Source organism: Rana temporaria, chromosome 5 (genome assembly GCF_905171775.1).
Source record: "Rana temporaria chromosome 5, aRanTem1.1, whole genome shotgun sequence".
In the NCBI taxonomy this organism is placed as follows: Eukaryota; Metazoa; Chordata; class Amphibia; order Anura; family Ranidae; genus Rana; species Rana temporaria.
This window is the reverse complement of record NC_053493.1, coordinates 377,766,910-377,774,033: the sequence shown is the minus strand read 5'-3', so window position 1 is coordinate 377,774,033 and position 7,124 is coordinate 377,766,910. Positions and strand designations below refer to the sequence as shown.

At 44.3% G+C, this 7,124-nt stretch overlaps 1 protein-coding gene across 1 annotated transcript in view; it reads right to left on the bottom strand.

Moving 5' to 3' along the window:
• Positions 1 to 2,522: 2,522 nt before the first annotated feature.
• The window catches only part of LOC120941316 (fibrocystin-L-like), a 292,358-nt gene continuing 287,756 nt past the window's right edge, over positions 2,523 to 7,124 (bottom strand). The window contains exon 78 of the mRNA XM_040354641.1: positions 2,523 to 2,837. The gene's annotated coding sequence lies outside the window, so the exon portion shown is untranslated. The remainder of the gene's footprint in view (positions 2,838 to 7,124) is intronic.

Sequence of the window (7,124 nt, the reverse complement as noted above, 5' to 3'; positions counted from 1 at the left end):
AATAAAATGTATATACTTTTATATACTCTCTGCACCATTTCTCAGTCTATCCTGTTATGGTCTCTTGCCCGTACTATGCCTGGGGCACTCCCTCCATTTTCTCCAAGTATTTTGGGATGTGGCATGGGTTTTCGGGATTAGCCTCTAGATAGTTTATTTTCTTCCAATTATTTTCTTACTGTTGAATAGACACGGCAGATCAATGTTCATATTGGTGGTAGTAAAGGGGTTATAAGGATTATAGCGGTGCCACATATACCGAAGGAAAATATACAAAACTGATAAAAATTGAGAAATGTATTTTATTACATAGAAAAATATGCATACAATATAAAAGGATATAAGCAGAGTAACTATATAGTGTATATACTGGCCAAAGTATCCTTGTATGGAGAATAGTTACTGATGAGTATCACATCCCTACATGATTTGCCAATAATGGCTTCCTCAGGGGAAAGCCATTATTGTCTTCAGATAACACCCAAACCATCCTCTCTGCAATTTCCAAAACCTCCAGCTCTCTTGTCTCCTGCTCCCATGCTCATCTAAAGGACTTCTCTAGAGCCTCTTCCATGCTCTGGAACTCACTACCCTTGGACAATCCCTGAAAACTCATCTCTTCAACTGAACTTTTATCACTTCCATCAGCTCATCCCCCACAGTTGTAACCTTTTGTACCTCTTTCCCGACCCTATAGATCACAGGTGTCAAACACAAGGCCCGTGGGCCAAATCCGGCCCTCCAGGCCATTGCATGTGGCCCTCACACCTCTACTGCAGCTGCAGGAGAGCTCCAGCCCTCCTCTGGTCCTTCTACAGACCCTTAATTTCTGCTTTCAAGCCATGCATCCAGCTTCTTCCCAGCAGCATCACAGTGTACTGTGATGTAAGGGAGAGTGGGGGACTCAACTTCTGGGGTGGGGTGGCTCTTGACATCTAATCTTACAGATACAACTGGCCCTTTTGAGGGCAATAATAATGCTGATGCTGCCCACAATGAAATTCAGTTTGACACCCCTGCTATAGATTGTAAGTTCTTATGAGCAGGGTCCTCTTAACCCTCTTGTATTTCTTGGCCTGGATTCACAAAGCACTTGCGCCGACGTTTCTCAAGATATGCCACGTAAGTGCAAATATGCGCCGGCGTATCTGTGCGCCGGACCCACAAACCAAGATGCGCCTAAAAATAGGCTTAATCCCACCGATGTAAGTTACCTACGCCGGCGTAGCACATTTAGGCTGGACGCATGTGGCGCTCCCATTGATTTGCCATTTCAATATGCAAATGAGGGAAATACGGCGATTCATGAACGTATGTGCGCCCGACGCAGGCTACGCGATGTGCGCGTAAGTTGTACGTCCGGCGTAAAGTTAAGCCCCATAAAGGAGGTGTAACCCAGCAGCAGACATGCAAAGGTCTGCACCAGGGAACCCAATTCGGCGTAATTTACGTTAGACGTGTGTGACTGGGCGTAGATTACGTTCAGGGCGTAAGCAGTGATCCGGTGTAGCTTAGGCAGTTGTTCCGACGTGGTTGTGAGCATGCGCACGGGGAAGCCTACACATCACGGCGCATGCGCGGTTCGTTATACGTATCTGTCTGGCGCGCGGCCCATCATTTGCATGGGGTCACGCCTCATTTGCATGGCTCACGCCCACTTCCACCTACGCCGGCTTATGCCTTAGAAACTCAGCGCAGTTTTGGGAGCACTGGCTTTGTGAATTCCATGTTTGCCTCTCTGCGCTGCGTCGGCGTAGCGTATATTATTTGCGCTACAGCGGCATAATGTGCGCCTGCTCTCTGTGAATCTGGGCCTATATCTTTAAATGTATCTTTAAATGGTAAAGCTCTGCACAATTTTGGCGCTAGATAAATGCTGTATTATTATTATTATTATTATTATAATAATAATAATAATAATAATAATAATACAAATATTAATAGCATTTATTGATCTTGATGTTCCTAGCGTTTAGGTACGTCAGGTGTTTTTTTTAAGTGTAAATTTGCTCCTCTCCTGAATGTGTTGGCTCTGGGTTTTTTTTTTTCTGCTTTTAAATGCCCATGTTTCTAAACACCTATGTGTGCATTAACACATAAGCTAACATGGAGGGGGGTTTAGGCCGCGTACACACGGTCGGACAAAACCGATGAGAATGGAACGAGGTTCATTTTCATCGGTCCAAACCGACCGTGTGTATAGCCCATTGGTCTGTTGTCCTTCGGTCCAAAATTTTAAAACATGCTTTAAAATCGAACCGATGGCCCGCTGCCCGATCGCTCCAAACAGATGGTTAGTACAGAAAGCATCGGTTCAAAAGCCCCGCATGCTCAGAATCAAGTCGACGCATGCTTGGAAGCATTGAACTTCGTTTTATTCAGCACCTCGTGTGTTTTACATCACTGCGTTCTGACCCGATCGGTTTTTGGAACGATGGTGTGTACGCACATCAGGCCATCAGGCCACTTCAGCGGTGAACCAATGGAAATGGCCCCTCGGACCATTCTGATCGGTTTGGAACGACCGTGTGTACGCGGCCTTAGAGACAGAAAAAAAACTCAAACGCCCTTAAAAGTGGTGTTTTTGATGCCCTTGTGCATGAGGCCTTACTTTCATTGTCAGCCTGCTGTGCATAAACTATATGATTGATAAAGCTATTTTCTTTATAAAGCTGATTTATGAAGCAATTTTCTTTATAATTTTTAAATATACAGATTGTTTATATTAAATGTCTTAACAGCACACATAAATTTTGATATTGTTGATTTATAACACACGGAAAAGTATCTTCTTTAAATTTCAGCCATTTTTCGTTATCCTTGATGATCCAACTGATCTATAAAATAGAGAAAAACAATAAATGAAATCCAACTCTAAGCTATTAAAAAACAACCACAATCTGTGAGATTCATTGAGGAAGATCTTGATGCTTCCGACTTCCGAAAAAAAAAATGTTAAGGTCGTAAAAAAGAAAATATATACCGTATTATACCGTATTTTCCAGCTAAAATGCTGGTTTGGGGATATACTCACTGTATAAGACGACCCCTCACTGTGCCATTATACATGCCTCACTGTGCCAGTATACATGCCTCACTGTGCCAGTATGCCTGCCTCACAGTGCCACTATGCCTGCCTCACTGTGCCAGTATGCCTGCCTCACTGTGCCAGTATGCCTGCCTCAATGTGCCATTATGCCTGCCTCACTGTGCCAGTATGCCTGCCTCACTGTGCCAGTATGCCTGCCTCACTGTGCCAGTATGCCTGCCTCACTGTGCCAGTATGCCTGCCTCACTGTGCCATTATGCCTGCCTCACTGTGCCAGTATGCCTGCCTCGACGATCTTCCTACCGTCTCCTGTTTGCAGAGTTTCTCAGGCTGGGGGCGTCCATTATTCAAAAGCCGCGCCTCCTCCTCAGGCTGTTCCGTGATAGGCGGAACACTAATTTTCCCAGCAGAGCCTCTGTTCAGTGTTCCGCCTATCACGGATGTCCTCTCGTCCGAGGCCGAGGATGAGAAGGCATCCGTGATAGGCGGAACACTGAACAGAGGCTCTGCTGGGAAAACTTGTGTTCCGCCTATCACAGAACAGTCTGAGGAGGAGGCGCAGCTTTTGAATAATGGATGGCCGCCATATGACAGACAGTTACCCGGCGTATAAGAAGACCCCTGACTTTTGAGGCATGATTTTAGATGCAAAAAGTCATCTTATACGCCGGAAAATACGGTAGGAATGAGATAGAAAGCGGGGCCTGAGGAACCAGTTTTCAGAGGAGGCACTTGGCCCATAGGGATCAGAAAAGCTGATCTGCTACATTTGGTTCTACTATCATGTGGTCTCTCCTACCTTGCTATGGCTTGATTTGTTCCAGGGCTGGGAGTTATAGGCGTCACTGGATTCCCCCTGAAGGCTGACATTGCACCTACATGACCAGTCCCTGTCCAGCCTGCCAATCAACTTCACTATTTAACCGCACTCAGACCAATAGGCTTATTTCTTTTTTAGCCCTAGGCTGCAGTACATGTTAATTCCTGTGTTCCTGTACTCCTGTTTCTCTGGGTACCAACATCAGCCTATATCTGACTATGCTTGTTCTCTGCCGCCCCAACCTTTTGCTTGACCCTTTTAATTATACTGCTAATGATTGTGTAGCACGCTTTTGTTCTGTCCGTTGTCACAGGGCCGCCATCAGTGGGGTACTGGCATTACACCTGTAGGGGCCCTATGGTCCCCACCTTTAGAAACTCATGGCAGGAGGGGGGGGGGGCCGTGTTTTTTTAAATTAAATGTTTTTTTTGTCTGCCCCCCCCCCCCCACCTTTAGCAACTCGCAGCAGGGGCACGACCAACTTACCACCCCCCCCTCCCCGTTTTTTTCCCCGTCTGACTTTAGCAACTCGCGGCGGGAGAGAGAAGAGAAGACTTGACTTGACTTTGCTTTGTTCGTCAGCGTTAACCCCCCCCCCCCCCCGGCCCAGCTTATCTTCTCACGGAGAGAGAGGAGAGAGAAGAGATTACACTTTCATTACCTTAACCCCCACCGCTTATCATTTTGCAGCAGGAGAAAGGAGGCCCCCCTTGTTCTCTGCTCCAGGGGGGCCCTGCCTAAAGCTGTGTAAGGGGCCCCAAAATGTCTGCCCTGCGTGGTCAGCCGCCATCTGCACAGTTATGTCTAAAGGCCACATTCAGGTACATACACCAGTAAAACCCATCAATCCTTCCTCCCTTCTCCACAAATTCTCGCCATCTATACCCAATACATGCTGGAAGTGCGATACAGCAGAAAGCTCAATGCTCCACGTTTGGTGGGACTGTGAATCCATCCAGCCATTTTGGAAAGAGGCACATGACATTATCACACATGTCACCACGTATACCTTAAATTATACTCCAGCGCAAAATGTATTTCACCACACCACAATGTCTAAAAGAGATTACTACAAATCCCTAGCTATGCACATGGTGAATGCGGAAAACACCTTTGTGTTCCGATCCATTGGCGATCTAGCAACCCCCCAACTATCAGAGAATGGTTTCGCTAAGCTCTCCATAATAGAATCGGTGGAGGAACTGATATACATCTCCCAAGAATGGATACAAAAATATGGGCATGCTGGACCCACTTTAAAACGACCGAACGGTTCCAAATTGCCAATTCCTAAACAATGTATTGACACACGTACTACCTATAAGGATTCAAATCATAAAAAGATGCGGCGAGCAGACAGGGGGGAGCAGAGAGATGACAGGGCCTGTCACTGTAACCCCTCTACTCTCTACTCTCCTTCCCTTTTTCGTTTTCGAATTGGGTTTCTGATAGTTTCATTGTACCAGATATAGCAGGGTTGTTGACCATATGCATATAGAAATGGTTAGGTTTGCAACCAATGTGCTAAATGGAGAATCTGCTTGTATTATTTCCTGAATGTTTTTGCAATTTGTTCTTTTCTCTGGTACACAGTATGACCTGAAGGACATTTGTAGTCCATAAGATACTTGTTCGATGTACATGCTGTTCGAATTGTAAACACTTATCTGTTTTTGACCTCAATAAAAAATATATGGAAAAAAAAAACATCAATCCTCACAGGGTACTCTGTTGAAGATCTGGTGTACAAGCTTATGCCGCGTACACACGACCATCTTTCATGACGAGAAAAATGCAATTTTTTAAATTGGTCATTAAAAATTATCATGTGTAGGCTCCAGAGCATATTTCTCGTCGTGAAAAATGGGCATTAAAAATTTAGAACCTGTTCACATTTTTCGCGTCATTTTTCACGTCGTAGTTTTTCACGTCGTGAAAAACGGTTGTGTGTAGGCTTTAAAGATGGGAAAAAAATGTGCATGCTCAGAAGCAAGTTATGAGAAGGGAGCGCTTGTTCTGGTAAAACTAGCATTTGTAATGGAGATGGCACATTCGTCACGCTGTAACAGACTGGAAAGCACGAAGACTGAAAAGCGCGAATCGTCTCTCACCAAACTTTTATCAACACAAAATCAGCAAAAGCAGCCCCAAGGGTGGCACCTTCCGAATGGAACTTCCCCTTTATAGTGTCGTTGTACGTGTTGTACGTCACCGCGCTTTGCTCGAGTATTTTTTTTTTTCACGATCGTGCAAGGCAGGCTTGACAAGAATCACGTTGAGAAAAACTAAATTTTTCCATGACATTAAAAACGGTCGTGTGTACCCATTAGACTAAATTTAAGTCATGGTAAAGTGGTAAGAAACCTTATACAAAAGCCTACTGAAATGACAAGCCTAAGTTCATAAACAATGATGAAGCCAACTCCCTACATAAGCTGTATCCCGGGACACACACTTCAAAATAGAGAGCTGAGTGTAATCTGAGATCTAAGTGTAGGGAATACATGCATCCTCATATCAGTTCAGTGAGGCTGTCAATCACCTCTTGTGTGCTGGAGGGGGCATCACAATGGATTGTCTAGTGTCAGAGAATCCTACCAGAAGTTACCCATGTAGATTGAAGAGGAAGGAGAGAGCAGCCAGGATCCAAACCAGGTGCTATGGATTGAGGCAAGTACACTTAATATGAGGACATGCCTTGTTTATTTTGCATTTTAAAGGTTTACAACCACCTTAAGGGCTCATATCCTCTCCAACAGATAGCACAGAGGGACCACTATCTTATATTGATAGATCTAATGTATCCCCCCAGTGAAGGATAAGTGGTTTGAGAGCGTTTTGCAAGACAAGCAAAAAATGTTCATAAATTTTGACTTGATATACAAGCGATGTCTTGATATACAAGTAGCGGCATGTCACAACTGATTATATAAAAGAGAAGAGAGGTACCTCTAAATGTAGAAATATGGTTACATTTAATCAAGGTTCAACATTTAGAAACATATTGCTACACTTAGAGGCGCCTCTCTTCTCTTTTATACTTTGTAGCTCCTGCTGGATTTTGCTTCTTATCGCCTTGTGAAAGCTTCCATTTGTGGATGGATATTTTATGGTTACACAACCTATCACATTACTATAATCTTTTTATATGGACTATAAACATTTGCGTTTCCATTATTTCCTATTTGCTTTGATATACAAGTGCTTTGGATTACAAGCATGTTTCAGAACAAATTATGCTCGCAATCCAAGGTT